Here is a 20,872-nt window from a genome sequence, read left to right as displayed (position 1 = left end):
AATTATTTTTTATTCTATTTGGCACATAAAATTAGATTAAAAACAAATTTAACAGGGGGAACAAGCACATATGGCTGGGTTTTTTTTGTTTTTTGTTTTTCCGTGTTGGTAAAGTAAAAGTTGGTAAAAGTTGCCACACAGTTTACAAATGAGGGAAAGCAAGGGAACTGTTATTACCTTTACACTCAGGAGGTTCAGGGTTCCATCGATTAGGCCCAGAACAAACGAGCCTGCTCGCTCCAACCAGTGAATATTCATCTGGTCCACAGAAGGCTTACAACTGTAAGTTACTATTTCATTATAAATATTCAAATGTATTCTTGTGGCTACTGGTGAATTCTCCATTTGGTATTTGTTGAGGGAGTCGACACAAAACCTCTTAAAAAGAGAAAGAAAAAAAAATGTGGACAGAAAAGGCAAACGCAAAACTAAAAGACAGTATTATTAGTGTCCTATGAACTGCCTTCAATAAGTTCCTTGACATGATTTCTACACCTAGTTGCAAGTCCAATATCCACCTGAAACAAAGTTTCTATGAAAAAATGCATTATCCTGCCGAAACCGGTTTGGCTCAGTGGATAGAGCGTCGGCTTGGGGACTGAAGGGTCCCGGGTTCGATTCCGGTCAAGGGCATGTACCTTGGCTGTGGGCATATCCCCAGTAGGGGGTGTGCAAGAGGCAGCTGATCGATGACCCTCTCTCATCGATGTTTCTAGCTCTCTCTCTCCCTTCCTCTCTGTACAAAATCAATAAAATATATATTTAAAAAAATTCATTATCCTAATTCAAACCATTAATAGAGAAATGAAATTCTAGAATAAAACCGATATTCTTAAAAACCCATATAAGATACCTGCATGAAATACTTGTGTGTATCTGAAAGGCCATACTAAGTTTTTTCTAATCATAAGAGATGCTGCCAAAACCGGTTTGGCTCAGTGGATAGAGTGTCACCCTGCGAACTGAAAGGTCCCGGGTTCGATTCTGGTCAAGGGCATGTACCTTGGTTGCGGGCACATCCCCGGTGGGGAGTGCGCAGGAGGCAGCTGATGAATGATTCTCTCTCTCTTTTCGATGTTTCTAACTCTCTGTCCCTCCCTCTTCCTCTCTGTAAAAAATCAATAAAATATATATTTTTTTAAAAAGAGAGATGTTGACAATTTAATGAGAAAATATGATTTAGTAAAACTCAGTGCTAGTTGAAAAATGCTACATCCTTTCCTGAATCAGTGGTTCTCAAGTATACCATGATTTTGTCTTTTCTCACTGTCATCCTTAGAGTGCAACTTTCCAATGGCTTCAGACTGTCTGATAATGCCACAGAATGAATCTGGAGGGCTTCCTTTAAGCCAGATACTGAAGAGATTAGAACAAAATATAAAGCACTACTTTGGAAATGTTTGATCTTACAAAAAAATGTCACATTTCTTAACATGTATTGAGATTATTGTTCTTAAAAAATGAATTAAATAATTATTTTAAAACTCTGCCTGAATCCTAATATGAAGAATATCAGTAGCACTAACCCACCTACAGAAAAGCTCTGTGGGGTCTTGGTTAACTGTAAAGTATACAGGGGTCCCCAGGCCAAAAAGTTTGGGAACGGCTGCTGTAAATTCTAAAGAGAGAATGTACTTACTTTCACAATGTGGTGGTTCCTCACTCCATCCCACAGTATTTCCAGAGAGTTCACAATGCAGAATTTTTGTTCCAAGTAGGTAACTAAATGAGAAAAGGAATGATTATTGTTTCTTTATCAGTTAACAAGAACACATACTAATGAAGAAGTTCTTATAGGGTTGTTTTTCTGCACTACACTAGCTTCAGGGAGAAGTTTCTGAAGTGACAAGTATTGAATGCGTTAACAGAATCTGCAATGTAATGAAATGGGGAGATTCTTCATATCCTAGAGCAAAGTGTCTAAATAAACCTGTCATGCCTGACAGTCTGGTGATTGCTACCTCTGGCAGGCACCTCGCACTGTCACACCTATGTCCTTGCTCATGCCATTCTGCTCTGTCAGGGCAACGACAGAGCAGAGAGATCTGGCCCAAGAGCTGACCTGACTGCATTCGAGTCCCAGCTCTAAGGCTGACTGTTTGTTGAGCTTGGACAAGCACCTTAATTTTTCTATTTTTTGATAACTTTCCATTTTTTGTTAATTTTCACCAGAGGATATTTTTAACATTGATTTTTAGAGAGAATTGAAGGGATGGGGGAGCCAGACAGAGGGAAACATGGATGTGAAAGAGACACATCAGTTGGTGGCCACCCAACCAGGGCTGAAGATGGGAGTCTGCAACTGAGGTACGTCCCTTGATCAGAACCCTGGACCATTCAGTCAGAGTCCCGCGCTCTAACCTGAGTCAGATTGGCTAGGTCTGGTTCTCTTATTTGAATTCCCCATCTGTGGAAAGGTATATACTTCGTGGGGTGGTGCTGAGTAGCAGGTGAATTGGCATGTGGAACACAGTGAGAGCTACGCAAGTTTTTGATGCTTCAGATTAGAGTATCTTCCTAGGTGTAGCTCAGGGAGCCCCCTCCTCCATGAAGTCTCCAATGGTTGTAATTCACAGAACTGTGGGCTATCCGCCAGAACCTCCCTTTCCCAGCTGCTGGCTGCCAGCAGGGGCCTCTCTTCATTCCACACCACCCTCTGGTGGTCAGCACACATCTTAGCAAGTGACCAAACTCCTGGTAGAACTCCAGAGGGGACACTTTGATTATTAGGCTTTTAGATAGATAGATAGATAGATAGATAGATAGATAGATAGAGACACATCAAATAAAGTCCCGAAGGGCTAAAAGAATGCAGAGGCCTCTCCTGTAAAATTAAGGATCTAAGAAAGGAGCTAGACCTATTTTGATCCCCAAGAAACCTCTTTTCTTATGCCCTGGATTGGTATTATGGCAGACTGATGTACAACTCTAAAAATATATGTCTGTACTTCTATCAAATAACAAAAATTATGTTACCCTTTTAAAATTAAACTTATTGGGGTAACATTATATAAATTTCAGGTGCACAAGTTGTAAAAGACATCTGTATACTCTACTTTGAAGTTTAGTTTCCTTCCGTCACTTCCCTTTAACCTCTTCACTACCACCCCTCCCTTCTACAAACCATCATTTTATTGTCTGTTACTGAGTTGTTTTGTTTGTTTGCTGCTTTTTGTTTTATATTCCACATGAGTGAAACCAGTTTTTATCCTTTTCTGGATGACTTACTTCCTTAGCATAATCCTCTCAAGACTCAATCATTTTGTTGAAAATGGCAATATTTAGTCTTTTTATGGTTTAGTATTTCAATATATATATATATCAATATATATATATATATATATATATACCTCTTTTTCTTTATCCAATCACCTACAGAAGGACACTTAGGTTGTTTCCATGTCTTAGCTATTGTGAATAATGCTGCAATGAACATAATGTTCCATATATCTTGTGTTTTCACAATTTTCAGTTAGGTACCCAGAAGAAAGAATGCTGGTTTGTATTTTAGCTCTATTCTTAAGTTTCTGATGAACCTCCATAATGGCTGCACCAATTTACATTCCCACCAGCAGTGCATGAGGGTTCACTTTTGTCCATATTTTTTTCAATACTTATACCTTGTCATAATGACAGATGTTCTAACAAGTGTGAGGAGGCACCTCATTGTGGTTTTCATTTGCATTTCCATTATAACTAGTGATGTTGAACATCCTTTAATATACTTGTAGGCCATCTGTATGTCTTCCTTGGATAATTGTCTATGCAGATCCTCTGCCCATTTTCAAATCAGATTTTGTTGTTGTTGAGTTGTATGAGTCCTTTATGTATTTTAGAAATTAGCCCCTTATCAGAGGTATCTTTTGCAAATATTTCTTCCCATTCAGTTGGTTACCATTTTTGTGTCCTTGCTTGCCTCAATATGGATCTTAAAAAAATAAAAAATAAAATAAATATATATATATATAAATATATATATATATATATATATATATATATATATATATATATATTAATTAATTTTTGGAGACACAGAAAGAGAGAAACATTAGTTGGCTGCTGCCTGCAGAAGTTCCCCCAACTGGGGAACTTCAACCCTGGCATGTGCCTTGACCAGGAATCGAACAGGTAGCTCTTCAGTGCATGGGATGACTCCCAACCAACTGAGCCACACCTGCTACGGCCCAATATGGATCTTTAATATCAGCATTATGGAACTAGTCAGGGCTTGGCAAATCCCTACAGGGTCTTTTGCAGTTCCATAAAATTTTATAAATTTTTATTCTCGTTCTTTGAAAAAATGCCATTGGAATTTGATGAGGAATGCATTAAATTTGCATACTGCTTAAGATATATTGCCACTTTAATGATGCTAACTCTTCTAATCCATTAACATGAAATATCTTTCCATTTCATCTTCTTAGATTTCTTTCAACAATGTAGTTTCCAGTATAAAGGTCCTTCACATCCTTTAATTCCTAGATATTTTATTTTGTTTGTTGCAACTGTAAATAGGATTTTTTCCTCTTTCTGATATTTTGTTAATATATATGAACAGAATGTACATTGATATTGTATCCTGTAACTCATTGTATTTGTTCATTTTATTCTAATATTCTTTTGTTGGAGTCATTAGGGTTTACTATATAATTTTATTATAAGCAAATAGTGACTTCACTTCAATCCCAATTTGGATACTTTTTAAGAGGTATTGCTCATTTTCCCTGACTTGGCTTTCCATTTCTATGTTGAATAACAATGGTGAGAGTGGGCATCCTTGTCTTATTCCTGATTTTACAGGAAAAGCTGTTTTTCACCAGAGTATGACATCACTGACCATCACATCTTGCTTTTATTTTGTTGAGATACTTTGCTTCTGTACCCACTTTATTGTGTTTTAGTCATAAATGTATCTTGTCAAATGCTTTTACTGCATCATGATGCAGTCATATGGTTTTTCTATATTTTGTTAATGTTATCACAGTGTTTGATTTGTGAAAACGCTGAACCATCCTCCCATCCCAGGAATGAACCCCACTTGATCATGGTATGTGATCCTTTTAATGTACAGTTGTATTTGGCTATTTTGTACTTTGTTTAGAATTTTTGCATTGATGTTCATCATGGATATTGGCCTGCAAATTTTTTTTCTGTGTGTTGTCCTTGCCTGGTTTTGTTATCAGGATAAAGTTGGCTTCATGAAATAGGTTTGGATATATCCCCTCCTCCTGAGTGCTTTGGAGGAATTTGAGAAGGACTAGTATTAAATCTTCCTTGAATGTTTGTCAGCATTAACCAGTGAAGCCACCCTGGGCCTGAACTTTTGTTTAAGGGTATGTTTTTGATTACTGTTTCAATTTCCTAACTTTCGATCACTCTACTTACTTTTTCCATTTTTTTAAAATTTTAGTATAGTTGGCATATAATATACTGGTCATACTAGTTTCAGGTATACAATATCGTGATTTGAAAATTTTATACCTTATAATGAGATCATACACTGATTCTATTTCATCTGTCCCTTTGAAAAAATATTACAATATTTCCCTTCACCTTTTTTACACAACATCCCTTCTACCCCATCTCCCTTCTGGCAACTATCTCTTTAGTCATTGACTTTATGTGTCTGATATTGTTTTGTTTTGGTTGTTTTTTGATTCTACTTTATAAGTGAAATCACATGGCATTTGTCTTTCTCTTTATTATTTATTTATAACTAGAGGCCTGGTGCATGAAATTCATGCAAGGGGGGGGGGTGTCCTTCAGTCCAGTCCATACCCTCTCCAACCTGGGACATCCCTCTCACAATCCAGGACTGCTGGCTCCCGACTGATCGCCTGCCTGCCTTCCTGATTGCATTATAACCACTTGGGCCTGTCAGCCTGATCACCCCCTAACCACTCCCCTGCCAGCCTGATTGATGCCTAACTGTTCCCCTGCCAGCCTGTTTGCCACTAACTGCCCTCCCCTGCAGGCCTTGTCACCCCTAATTTCCCTCCCTTGCAGGCCATCTTGTGGTGGACATCCTGGAGGCAGGATCTTTGACCACATGGGGGCAGCCATCTTATGTGTTGGAGAGATGGTCAATCTGCATATTACTCTTTTATTAGATAGGATAGAGGCCTGGTGCATGGGTGGGGGCCAGCTGATTTGCTCTGAAGGGTGTCCTGAATCAGGTTAGGGGGTACTTTGGGGTGTGGGGCAGCCTGGGCAAGGGGCCTGTGGTGGTTTGCAGGCTGGCCATGCTCCCTCTCCCTCAGCAACCCAAGCGGAGGCCCTGGTATCTGGGGTTAATTTATCTTCTACAATTTAAACTTTGTAGTCTGGAGTGGAGCCAAGACTTCTGCTTGCTCCATGGCGGCAGCCATTTCTGTTGGGATTTATGTATCTTCTATATTGAAACTTTGTAGCCTGGAACGAAGGCCAAAGCAGCTCAGGGCTTCAGAAGCGTGGCTTCCTCCATCGACAGAGGCAACCCTTGCCTCCTGCTCTTTCCAACTTGGTAACTGCCACTATTTCTGTTGGAATTTATCTTCTATCATTAAAACTTCATAGCCTTTAGTGGAGGCTAGGCTGGCAAGGGCAGGTGAGAAGCTTGGCTTCCTTCATTGCCAGGGAAACCCAAACCTTCTTCCTGTTCTCTGTGGCCACAGGGAGTGAAGCTGTGAAGAAGCAAGCAAGTAGGGCGGGAGAGAAGGGAGGAAAGCAGGTGGGGCAGCGACCACAGCAGAAAGCTCTATTGCAGGAATCTTCCTGCAACAGGCCTCTAACATATAATACACACACACACACACACACACATGACTAAGTGACCATTACGACCAGTTAACAGAATGACCAGTCGACCAGTTGCTATGACACGCACTGACCACCAGGTGCTCAATGGTGGTCAGTGTGATCCCACAGCCAACTTCCCATGGTCCTTTCCCTGAGCTGCCAGCCCCAATTGGGACTGGCCAAGATGCCCTGATTGGCCCCCATTGATGGCAAGGGTAAGGGATCCAACCTGTGCACACATTTGTGCACCAGGCCTCTAGTATAATATAAACTTTTAATTTTTTAAAAAGAAAGCAAGGCAAAACTAAGTACCAAATACCTTTAAGAAATCTTTAGGAGTCTTAAAAAATCTATCTTAAGCAAGATAAAAATTGGCCTATAAACTTCATTGTATTTCCTCATATTGAAAGTATATTGACACATCAATAATAGTCTTCACCCTAGTTACTCGAATTGTAGTCCAGGCCCAGCATCATCATCACGTAGAGCTCATCAGAAATGGAATCTCAGATCAGTTATGGTACTGAACACTGAATCTGGGGATACAGCACTCAAGATACTTATTCAGTTTTAAAAGAGCCATTAATTGATAGCTTGAATGTTGGATTCAAACTTGTTTAAGAAACTAAGTATTCTGATGCAATGTTTTAAACAAAGAAGTGATGGATACAATGCTCTATTGTTTTGCTTTCCTTAGGAGCTATTTTTACATGAACCTTTTAGAAAAGACCCCACAGTATGTCAGGTCAACTGGCCACAAACTTCAGGGCCCTGCAGTGAGTCTCACACCAGTGGGACCTCAGACGACCTTACCATAGGAGCACATCCCTGAGCACATCCACAACAGCTTATACAATGAAGTTGGGGATGAGACACATAGACAACTGTAAGGTGACTCTACCCATGAGTGGAAAAATTACATTCAAGACCCAACTACCCCAGGATAACTCAAGTAAGGGCCTTTCCTAGAATACCCAGCGAGACTGCACCACTGGATCCCACAAAACACATACTACATAGGACCACCCACCCAAATCTGGGTCGCATAGCAGTTTGATCTAAGACATAAAAACAAATACAATGAGACAGCAAAAATGGGGAAACAAAGAAACAATCACCAAATGAAAGAAAAGAAAGATAACCAGAAAAGAAACTAAGTAAAATGAAGGCAAGTAACTTGTCAGGGAGAGAATTCAGAGTAATAGTTATAAGGATGCTCAAATGTCTGGATAACAAATACATGCAACTCAATGAGAATTATAAGGAGTTGAATGAGAAATTCACCAACAGAAGTAAAAATCAAGAAGAAATGAAGAATGACATAGTGGCAACAAAGAACACAACAGAAGGTTTCAACAGTGGAGTAGGAGAAAGGATTGAATCAGTGAGTTAGAAGACAAGGTAGATAAACTTTGTTTATCTTTAACACAAAAAGTAAAACAGCCAAGTACAGCAGCAAGTAGAAAAAAAACATTAAAAAGCAGGAGAGTTGAAGGGAGCTTTGGGACAACATGAAATTAAACAACAGCCACATAATAAGGGTGCCATAAGGACATAAAGCTGAGCAAGTATTAAAAAACCTGTTTGAAGAAATAATGACAGAAAACTTTCCTGACTTGGGAAAGAAAAAGTCACAGAAGTTCAAAAAGCACAGAGTCCCAATCCAGATGAACCCCAAAAAAAACCTGTATTAAGACACATCAATTAAACTGGCCAACATAAAAGACAAAGAAAGAACATAAAGGCTGCAAGATAAAGTTACCTACAAGGTAACTCAGGCCAGAAGGAAATGGAATAAAGTATACAAAATGATGCAAAACAAGGGACTGAAACCAAGAATAATCTATCCAGCAAGGCTATTATTCAAAATTGAAGGTGAAATCAAGAGCTGTGCAGAAAAAAAAAAAAAAAAAAAGAGTATATTACCACGGATCCAGCAATGCAAGAAATGCTAAAGAAACTGCTGTAAAAATGAGAAATAGAAAGGGAAGAAGGAACACAGGCATAAAGAATGAAAATAGCAATGAACAAATACTTATCAATAAAGGTAAATGGATTAAATGCTCCAATCAAAAGACACAGGGTAGCTAAATGGGTAAGAAAACACGACCCATGTCTATGCTATCTACAAGAGACCCACCTCAGAACAGAGAACTCACACAGACTGAATGTGAAGGGATTAAAAAACACACACACACAAAAAACACTCTTCAGGCAAATAATAATGAGAAAAAAGCTGGGGTAGTAATACTTATATCTGACAAAAAAAGACCTCAAAGTGAAGGCCATAACAAGAGATACTGAAGGCCACTTTATAATAACCAAGTGGGATTTATTCCAGGGATGGAAGGCTGATACAATATGCACATATAAATAAATGTGATACATTATATAAACAAACAAAGATAAAAACCACATGATCATATCAATTGATACAGGAAAAATATTTGACAAAATTCAACGCCTATTTTTGATAAAAACTCTTAGTAAAATGGGAATAGAGTGATCAGACCTTAACATAATAAAAGCTTTATATGTCAAACCTACAGCCAACATCATACTCAATGGGAAAAACTAAAACCATTTCCCCTAAGAATAGAAACAAGATAGGGATGCCCACTTTCATCACTCCTGTTTGACATTGTACTGGAAGTGATAAGACAAGAACTAGAAATAAAATGCATCCAAATTAGAAAAAAGGAAGTAAAAGTCATTATTCACAGATGATCTGACATTATACACAGAAAACCCTAAAGATTCCATCAAGCCCTAACCAGTTTGGATCAGTGGATAGAGCGTCAGCAGCCTGCGGACTGAGGGGTCCCAGGTTCGATTCCAGTAAAGGCCATATACCTTGGTTACGCACATCCCCACTAGGGGGCATGCAGGAGGCAGCTGATCAGTGTTTCTCATTGATCTAACTCCCTCTCCCTCTCCCTTTCTCTCTGAAAAAAAATCAATAATATATATATATTTTTTAAAAAAGATTCCATAAAATATCTACTCAATTAAATAAGTGAATCTGGAATATAGTAGGATATAAAATCCAGAAATCCATGGCATTTTTATACACCAATAATGAAATCTCAGAAATAGAAACTAAACAATCCCATTTACCATTGCAACAAAAAATATTAAGATACTTAGGAATAAACTTAACCAAGGAGGTAAAAGACCTATACTCCAAGAATGACAGGACACTGAAAAAAGAATAGAGTAAGATACATACAAGTGGAGGAATATATCATCTTCATGGATTGGTAGAATCAACATCATTAAAATGGCCATACTGCCAAAACCGGTCTGGCTCAGTGGATAGAGCTTTGGCCTGCGGACTGAAGGGTCCTGGGTTCGATTCTGGTCAAGGGCATGTACTGTGGTTGTGGGCACATCCTCATTGGGGGGTGTGCAGGAGGCAGCTGATTGATGTTTCTCTCTCATGGATGTTTCTAACTCTCTATACCTCTCTCTTCCTGTCTGTAAAAAAATCAATAAAATATATATTTTTAAAAATGGCCATACTACCCAAAACAATTTATAGATTCAATGCAATCTCTATTAAAATATCAATGGCATATTTCACAGACCTAGAACAAATATTCCAAATATTTATATGGGATTTAAAAAACAAAACAAAAAAGAGATCCCAAAGAGCCACAGCAATCTTGAGAAAGAAGAACAATGTTGGAGGGATCGATCATAAGACCAAATGTCAAGTTATACTACAAAGACACTATATTCAAAACAGCCTGGTATTGGCACAAGAACAGACATATAGAACAATGGAAAAGAACAGAGAACCCAGAAATCAACCCAAGTCAATTAATATTTGACAGAGGAGGCAAGAGCAAACAATGGAGTCAAGAGAGTCTCTTCAATAAATGGGCAGATACATGCAAAAAGATGAAACTAAACCACCAACTTAACACTATATACAAAAATAAACTCAAAATGGATAAAAGACTTAAATTTCAGTAGTGAAATCATAAAGTCCTAGAAAAAACCATATGGCAGGAGGATCTCAGACATCTCTTGTATCAATATGTTTACAGATATCATAATGGAAACTAAGGACAATGGAAACTAAGGAGAAAACAAATAAATGGGACTACATCAAAATAAAAAGCTTCTGCACAGCAAAAGAAACCATCAACAAAACAATAAGAGAGCCCACTGCATGGGTGAACATATTTGCCAATGGTACATCCAATAAGTGGTTAACCTGCAAAATTTATAGGGAATTCATACAACTTAACAAAAGGAAGATTAATAAGCCAATTAAAAAGTGGGGAAAGGATCTAAACAGATACTTTTCCAAAATAGACATACGGAAGGGGAAAAGGCATATGAAAAAATGATCCAGTGAGAGGGAAGTTCATATCCCTACAAGCCTACTGCAAAAAACTAGAAAAAATGGTAACAAATGATCTAACTCTACAACTCAAAGAGTTAGAAAAAGAGCAACAAGAAAAGCCCAATGTCAGCAGAAGGAAGGAAATAACAAAAATTAGAGCGGAGATAAATGACATACAGACCAAAGAAACAATACATAAGATAAACAAAACCAAGAGCTGTTTCTTTGAAAGGATAAATAAGATAGATGAACCTCTAGCCAGGCTAACCAAGAAACAAAGAGAGAGGACCCAAATAAACAAAATCAGAAATGAAAGAGGTGAAATAACAACAGACCCGGCCGAAATACAAAGGATTGTTACAAAATATTACGAACAACTCTATTCCAACAAACTGAACAACCTGGAGGAAATGGACATATTCCTAGAGAAATACAATCTTCCAAAACTCAATCAGGAAGAATCTATAAATCTCAATAGAAAAGTAACTTGGGAAGAAACTGAAGTCATCAAAAAGCTTCCAGCAAACAAAAGCCCAGGGCCAGATGGCTTCACAGGAGAGTTTTACCAAACCTTCAAGGAAGAACTAAAACCTATCCTCCTCAGACTATTCCAAAAAATACAAGAGGAAATCTAGCAAATCGGCTCCAGCAGAGCATCACAAAGATCATACACCATGACCAAGAAGGATTTATTCCAGGAATGCAAGGATGGTACAATATCCACAAATCAATAAATGTGATACATCACATAAACGAATTGAAATATAAAAATCATATAGTCATATCAATTGATGCAGAAAAAGCATTTGATAAAATCCAACACCCTTTCCTGATAAAAACTCTCAACAAGGTGGGAGTACAAGGATCATACCTCAACATAATAAAAGATATATATGATAAACCCACAGCCAACATCATACTCAATGGGCAAAAACTAAAACCATTCCCTCTAAGAACAGGAACAAGACAGGGTTGCCCACTCTCACCACTCCTGTTTGACGTAGTACTGGAAGTACTAGCCATTGCAATTAGACAAGAAGAGGAAATAAAAGGCATCCAAATTGGAAAAGAAGAAGTAAAGTTATCCTTATTTGCAGATGACATGATATTGTACATAAAAAACCCAAAAGACTCCATTAAAAAACTAACTGACTTAATAAATGAATTTGGCAATGTAGCAGGATACAAAATTAACGCCAAGAAATCTATGACATTTCTATACACCAATAGTGAACTTGCAGAAACAGAGACTAAAAAGGCAATCCCATTTACCTTGGCACCAAAATAATTAAGATATCTTGGAATAAACTTAACTAAGGAGGTAAAAGACCTATACATTGCAAACTACACGACACTGAAAAAAGAGATAGAGGAAGATGTAAACATACCATGTTCATGGATTGGTAAATCAACATCATCAAAATGTCCATACTTCCCAAAGCATTCTATAGGTTCAATGCACTCCCCATTAAAATACCAACGGCATATTTCACTGACCTAGAAAAAACTCTTCAAAAGTTCATTTGGAACAACAAAAGACCCCGAATAGCCACAGCAATCTTGAGAAAGAAGAGTAAAGTAGGAGGGATTTCCATACCAGATTTCAAACTGTATTACAAAGCCACTGTTCTCAAAACTGCCTGGTACTGGCACAAGAACAGACATATAGATCAATGGAATAGATTTGAGAACCCAGATATCAACCCAAATCACTACGCTCAGTTAATATTCGACAAAGGAGGTACGAACATACAGTGGAGTCAAGACAGTCTCTTCAATAAATGGTGTTGGGAAAATTGGGCAGATACATGCAAAAGAATGAAACTGGATCACCAACTTACACCATACACAAAAATAAAGTCAAAATGGATACAGGACTTAAACATAAGACGGGAAACCATAAAAATACTAGAGGCATCCACAGGCAGCAAAATCTGACATATGCCAAAAGAACTTCTTCACTGATACTTCTCCTATCGCAATGGAAGCTAAAGAGAAATAAACAAATGGGACTACATCAAAATAAAAAGCTTTTTTACAGCAAAGGAAACCATCAACAAAACAACAAGAAAGCCCTTTGTATGGGAGAACATATTTGCAAATGTTATCACTGATAAAGGTTTAATCTCCAACATCTACAGACAGCTTATACAACTTAATAAAAGAAAGATAAATGACCCAATTAAAAAATAGGCAATGGATTTAAATAGAATCTTCTCAAAAGAAGACAGAAGGAAGGCCAAGAGGCACATGAAAACGTGCTCAAAGTCACTAAATATCTGAGAAATGTAAATCAAAACAACAATGAGGTACAATCTCACACCTGTCAGAATGGCCATCAACAAATCAACAAATGACAAGTGTTGGTGAGGTTGCAGAGAAAAAGGAACCCTCGTGCACTGCTGGTGGGAATGCAGACTGGTGTAACCACTATGGAGAACAGTATGGAGCTTCCTCAAAAACTGAAAATGGAACTCCCATTTGACCCAGTAATCCCACTACTAGGAATATATCCCAAGAAGCTAGAAACATCAATCAGAAAGGATATATGCACCCCTATGTTCATAGAAGCACAATTTACAATAGCTAGGATTTGGAAACAGCCTAGGTGCCCATCAGCAGATGATTGGATCCAAAAACTATGGTACATTTACACAATGGAATATTATGCTGCCATAAAAAAGAAAAAATTCTCATTGTTTGCAGCAACCTGGATGGAATTGGAGAACATCATGCTGAGTGAAACAAGCCAGTCAATGAAATAGAGACACCACATGACTTCACTTATTTATGGATGATAAAGAACATTATAAACTGAAGAACCAAAAGATAGATATAGAGACAGCAAAGCAACAAGCAGACTGTTGAATTACAGCGGGGAGGCTGGGGAGATCTGGGGGAGATAATAGATCAACCGAAGGACTTGTATACATGCATATATGTACAACCAATGGACACAAAACTCTGGGAAGGGAAGGTTTGTACGGGGGGGGGGGGGGGCAATGGTATATGTACAAAAATAACAATTTAATAAAAAATATATATTAAAAAAAGAAAAAAAATTTAAAAAAAGAAAAACAAAAAATGCTCCAAGTCACTAATCATTGGAGAGATGCAAATCAAAACGACAATGAGGTAATACCTCATGCCTGTCACAATGGCTATCATCAACATACCAACAAATGACAAGTTTGGTGAGGTTGTGGAGAAAAGGAAACCCTAGTACACTGCTGGTGTGAATGCAGACTGGTCAGCCTCTATGGAAAACAGTATAGAATTTCCTCAAAAAAATTAAAAATGGATCTCTCATTTGACCCAGTAATCCACTTCTAGGAATATATCCTAAGAAATCAGAGACACTCATCAGAAATAATATATGCACCGCTATGTTCATAGCAGCACAATTTATAATAGCTAAGATTTGAAAACGGTCTAAGTGCCCATCAACAGATGGGAGGATTAAAAAACTGTGGAATGTCTATTCAATGGAATAGTATGCAGATATACGAAGGAGAGCTTTTACCATTTGCAACATCATGGATGGACCTGGACAGCATTATGCCCAGGGAAATAAGACAGTCAGAGGAAGATAAGTATCACATGATATCACTCATATGTGGTTTCTAATGAACACCACAAACTGATAAACAAAAATAGACCCAGAGACACAGAAGCATCGAACAGACTGTCAAACCAGAGAGAAGGCAACAGGGGTTGGGGGGGGGGGGGGGTGCGGTAAGGTAGAAATCAACCAATGAACTCACATGCGTATATGCGTAACCCATGGACACAGACAATAGGGTGGCAGTTGTGGGTATCATTGGGGGGAAACGTGAGACATATGTAATACTTTCAACAATAAAGATTAAAATAAAATTAAACATTTTTTTAAAATTTTCTTTATAGATATATAGCTGAAGCAGCTCTACACAGATTTCTCTTGTTACAATGATAGTATAATTCACTGTAAATATTTTTAGTAAAGAAATGCAATTCTGATGGCACAGTCATGTAGGCACACTGAAAAAATATGCATGCAATACAAAGTGTAATCACAAGCTACACAAAAGTAGGTCAAGAGTGCAGGCACCAATATGTTCAAGAAACGTGCTTTAAGTTACCCTTTCCTCTTCTTGTGATGATACAGAACTCAGCTAACAAGTCCCATAAAACAACCTACAATAAACCAAGAACAAGTGAAATGTAACTGGAAACTAATCACCAAGATTCAAAATCTAGCAGGAGAAATTAATGTTCAGAGGGCAGAAAATGCTATTTTATTTAAGCACATTGCCCTGGCTATACATTTATATTCTTACTGGACTCTTCCTTCACTAAGTGCAAATCTCTGGAATCACTTAAGACAGTCCACAGCAAGCAGAAAGAGTCCTTTCCTAATTTACAAAGATGCCCAAAGCATATTTGGGATGGATATTTGGGACTAATCATCTTGGAAAAACATGTATTATTTAGGATTTGTTACTTAAGTCTAATATGCAAATTGTCCCTTAGGCAGTCACTCATCTTTGGACAGGGAGTTCAACTGCTTACTATGATGTGCGCTGACCACGGGGGGGGGGGGGGGGGGGCACAGAATAGAACAGGGCAGGCATCAGCGATGCAGCACTGGCAGTGGAGGCGCTGCCAGCCCGGAGAACAGCGGGACCATGGTGGGATGTTGGAGGTGAGCAGGTGGCGCCAGGCAAAGGTGAGTGTGAGCAGGGGTCCTATTGCCCCGCTGATTGTACAGCAGACAGTGACCAGTGGCAGGGGGGCAGAGCCATTGCTGGCTTACAAGTGCTGAGGAAGCTGGGTAGGGGGGCCCAGCCCTGATCGATCATCCTGCAGGCGGGATGGTGGAGAAGGTAAGGGGGCGGTGCCAGGCCAAGGCAGGGTGCCAGGCAGGGATCAGGGGCTGCGAGGCTGGGGGCACAAGCTGGGGCTTTGAGGCTGGGATTGTGAGCTGGGGCCCTATCCCCACAGGCCACCCAAATATTTATATTTATATTCTTTTAGACATATTTTATTATATAGGATAGGATATGTCCATTTAAGTAACAAATCCTAAATAATACATATTTTCCCAAGATTATATATATATTGGGTGGTATATACACCCCACCCAATATGCTAAGTGTCCCTCCGATTGTTCATCTGATCAGTTGTTATGACCTGCACTGACCACCAGGGGCAGATGCTCCAACTGGTAGGTTAGCTTGCTGCTGGCGTCCAGCCAAGTGGGACTTGGACACCCTGGAGCCCTACCTCAGTCCTTCTCTGACCCCAGTCATGCACCAGTGGGGCCCTGGGCCCAGCCTGTGCCCCCTTGCAATCCAAAACCCCTTGGGGGATGTCGGAGAACTGGTTTCAGCCCTATCCTCGCAGGTCAGGCCAAGGGACCCCTCCAGTGCACAAATCTGTGCACCAGGCCTCTAGTAAAATATAAAGAATATATAATCAGCAGCACAAGGCAGTATATCATATAAAATATGAGGTGTTTCTGACTGGTTTACTTAATGTCAAGCTATAAAAACTGTAGAAATTGAAACACTGTTACACAAATAATGCCCTTCACATTAATACTTTGATTTAAGTGGGATCCAAGTTGGGACACTTACATACAGCAATAACAATCATAGCAATGACTCCACCACCTGCAAAAATAAAACCCGTTTGAAGATAACTGAGCACATGTGGGTCTCCAGGTGGCAATTACATTTTAGTTAATCATCTATAAAATACAGCAAAAAAAAAAAAAGTTTATCAGTCTAGTTCAGTGTGACAGTGCATCCAGCTCATTTGATCCAGAGCCCTTCTAATCAGATTCCAGGCTTAGGGCTGAATACTGTTTTGTGCTGTAGCTATCATACTAGGTTATTAATAAATATTATTAGAACAATTACAATTTACTAGATTAGTGGGAAAAAATCATTATAAAAATGTATTATTCCATCTTAGTTGATATAGTTCAGTATTCAGTCTACCAGTTCTTATGACTTTATTACAAACATATTTTTTCACCAACAGTGGTGGATCTGGGGAATAAGTCATAAAAACGTTCAATTAATTTATTAAAGAAATGTAGTGTGTTGAATCTTTACCAATAATACATTATCTTACAATCAATCCTTCCTCATGCATGCACACCTTCAAATTAAGACATAACAAGGAGATTCTAAGAATGCAAAAGAAACTCCAAGGCACCATGGATAAAATTATGCTTAGAAACTTAAACAATTATTTTTAATTATCAAGAGAGCAATAAACAATTCTATAAAATGTTAATTTAATTACATCTTAATTAAATTTCTATGAAACAAAGCATAGAAATATACAATATCTTATTTATCTCTGCTCTTTTTACTTCATAAGAAAAACTGCCAAGTGTTTAATGAATGAAGATCACTTTGAACTTACTGGTACAATGACAGTTTCACTTCAATGTTCAGAGGGAAAACTTAACGAGCTTAAGGTGCATTTTATAAAGAGACCATCCTTAAAATTTTTCTTCATTTATTCATCAAAAATACTTGTATTTCATTTAAATGACACAACTATACTTATAATTTTCTTGAACATATATTGTGTGAACTATGTGAGCATACATAAAGTGTGATACACCAGCCTCTTAAAAAAAAAAAAAAAAGTAACCCAAATTATAATACATTAAGTCTTGAGTATATAAGGTATGAATAGAAAGAAAACTTAACTACCATTTGTCATCACAAAAAACACTACTACATGAAAATCAAATTATATTCTACATATTTTAATCTACAACTAAATACAACAGTTGAGAAATTACTTCACCTTACAAGGAAACCTAATTTATGGCACCTCTTAAACACTGTATTATCTATGAGTCTATACATACCAGTTTATATTTGTCATGGTATCTATGATATTAAGATTACCAAATGTCCATTCTCACATACTTGTGATAGATTATCTCAAACTATAAATGAAATATATTTCCATGTAAAACTTTAAAATCTCATACTGCAGAGTATTATTAACTAAAATAATACCTAATGTTTTAGATGGTGTTTCATCAGGAGTGGGAGTGGGATGTCCTAGAAAAAGAAAAAAAAGGAAATAAGTAAAAGGAGAAAGAAGACAATAACAAAGATTAAGTCCTCTAAATTCTAAGTTGTTGGTGGCAGGATGTAAGCTGACTAGGTCCTTGCATCTGAGGGGGCTAGCAGGGCTGGCCCCCTACCCAAACAGTTTTCCCTGACTTGTTTGGATGGCGATTATCAGTAGAATGAAAGTAATTTATGTAGTAGGAGAGCAACATGTCATCTTGCCAAGAAATCTGTATTTACCTACTGAAGATTTATTGTACTAAGAATTTGTCCTTCGGCTCTATCTCTTTTTTAGAGATTAAGAGGAACAAAGAAATACACTCCTCTTGACAGACCTCCTAATTAGTGTCTTGTGTATAAAAAGCATTGCGCAGTTAATAAATCTGCTACAGTTCCGTGAATGGCTAACTGGAGTTCTCCAGATCACGCTTTCCTGTCTCTCTCTTCTCAATTCCCACCTCCCTACCTCAGCCAGGTTCAACTTGCCAGGCAGGCCCCGGCAATAAGTTTATAATTTTTACCTTTGAATAAAAACTCATAACTTTATTTTCTTCACATAAATCATATTAGTTCCTTTTCCAAATATTATAAAATATTATAAGTTTATATTCAATGTCATCAGAATTCTTCTTCCTGTCCAGTAACATTTCCTATGATAATATTCCATGGTACAGAAATTAAATTTATCTTAAATTAACATAGAAATTAGCCTATGGATTGATGTGATTCTACATAAAATTAAAAGACTTAGGGCCTGGCTGGCATGGCTCAGCGATGGAGCTTCAGGAAGTCATGGTTCCATTCCCAGCCAAGGAATATGCCCAGGTTGTGGGCTTGATCCCCAGTGTGGGCCAGGCAGGAGGCAGCCAATCAAGGATTCTCTCTCATCACTGACGTTGTGCGCACGTGTGTGCGTGCTTTCTCTTTCTCTCTCTCTCTCTCCCCCTCTCTCTCTCTTTCTCTCTCTCTCTCTCTCATTTTCCATTCCTTTCTAAAAATAATAATAATAATAATAATAATAATAAAGAAAGAAAACAACAGGAAGGCTTAAAGGGATTTAGAAGTTGATCTATAGTAGAAGGAAACTTACACATTAATAAAAGCCATTTATGAAAAACCAATAGCTAATATCATACTCAATAGTAAAGGAATGAAAAATTTTCCCTTAAGATCAGGAACAAAATAGGATGCCTGCATTTCCTACTTCTACTAAACATCATATTGGAAGTTTTGGCCAGAGAAACAAGACAAAAAAATATAAATAACCAGCACCTAAATTGGGAAGGAAGAACTAAAATTCTCTTTGCAGATGACATGATCTTTTACATAGAAAACTCTAAAAATTACACACACAAACATAAACCTGTTAAAACTAAAAAATAAATCCAGCAAAAGTTGCAGGCTACATAATGTGCACCCCAAAATCAGTTGTATTTCTAGACACTAAAAATGAAAAATTAAAAGGGAAATCATGAAAACAATTCAATTTACAAAAGCATCAAAAATAAAATACTTAGAAAGAAACTTAACTAAGAGGTAAAAGACTCCTACACAGGAAACTACAAAATATTGCTGAAAGAAATAGATGATGACATGAATAAATAGGAAGACATCCTGGGCTAATATTACAAATAGTAACCCACAGGTTACATGCATCTGCAGCTATCACCACCTTGAATATGCATTCTTCAGAATTACAAAATCCAACTTATAATGGAACCCAGGACTCCTCTGTCCGTGGGCTGACACTCTATCCACTGAGCCAAACTAGGTAGAGTCCAATTTATAATTCTTGAAATCCAAGGATCTAAAAATTGCCAAGACAATCCTGAAACATACACACACACACACACACACACACACCAGAAAACAAACAAACAAACAAACAACCCACAAAAAAACACACAGCATGGTTGAGAGGACTCAAACTTCCTGATTTTAAAACTTACTATAAAGCTACAAAAATCAAAACACAATGGTACAGGAATAAAGACAGAAACCAAATGAATAGAAGCCCAGAGATGAACCCTCACATAATATGGTCAAATGTGCACAAGGATGCTAAGGATATCTTAAGGGAAAAAAAGTCGGTTAACAAGTGATTCTTGGAAAACAGGATATCTACATGCAAAAGAATGGAGTTGGTCTCCTGCCTTTTACCATACACAAAAGTTTATGCAAAATGGATCAAAGAACTAAGCATAAGAGCTAAAACTATAAAACATTGATAACAAAACATAGAGGACACGCTTCATGATGTTGGATCTGGCTACGTGACACCCAAAACACAGGCAACAACAAAAAAATAATAGATATATGGGACTTCATCAAAATTAAAAACTATTGTTTAACAAAGGACGCTATGAGTAGAGTGAAAGGTAATCCAAGAATGGGAGGAAACAACTGTATATCATTCAACTGACAAGGGTTAATATCCAAAATACAAAATGAACTCCTGAAACTCAACAACAAAAAACCCCGAAATCATAAAGTGAGCCAAGGACTTGAATTGACATTTCCCCAAAGAAGCTAAACAAAACATCAAGAAGCACATAAAAATATGATCACTGCCCTACCAGTGTGGCTCAGTGAAGTTTAGAGTCCACTATGAACCAGAAGTTAATGACTCAATTCCCCTCAGGGCACATGCCCGGGT

The 20,872-nt window shown here is 37.8% G+C and overlaps 1 protein-coding gene and 2 long non-coding RNA genes across 3 annotated transcripts in view; all 3 read right to left on the bottom strand.

Annotated features, from left to right (window-relative positions):
- The window catches only part of LOC118721253 (C4b-binding protein alpha chain), a 230,715-nt gene that overhangs the window by 75,177 nt on the left and 134,666 nt on the right, over positions 1 to 20,872 (bottom strand). The window lies entirely within an intron of this gene.
- On the bottom strand, positions 348 to 3,710 carry LOC123652543. The gene is made up of 3 exons (XR_006741926.1): positions 3,621 to 3,710; positions 1,640 to 1,722; positions 348 to 378 (listed from the first exon to the last, which is right to left on the bottom strand). It is a non-coding gene; the product is annotated as an uncharacterized LOC123652543 (long non-coding RNA).
- Positions 7,038 to 16,069, bottom strand: LOC118721266. The gene is made up of 2 exons (XR_006741925.1): positions 15,253 to 16,069; positions 7,038 to 7,370 (listed from the first exon to the last, which is right to left on the bottom strand). It is a non-coding gene; the product is annotated as an uncharacterized LOC118721266 (long non-coding RNA).

Source organism: Pipistrellus kuhlii, unplaced genomic scaffold, assembly GCF_014108245.1.
Source record: "Pipistrellus kuhlii isolate mPipKuh1 unplaced genomic scaffold, mPipKuh1.p scaffold_m20_p_18, whole genome shotgun sequence".
Taxonomy (NCBI): Eukaryota; Metazoa; Chordata; class Mammalia; order Chiroptera; family Vespertilionidae; genus Pipistrellus; species Pipistrellus kuhlii.
This window is presented reverse-complemented; position numbering and strand designations above follow the sequence as displayed.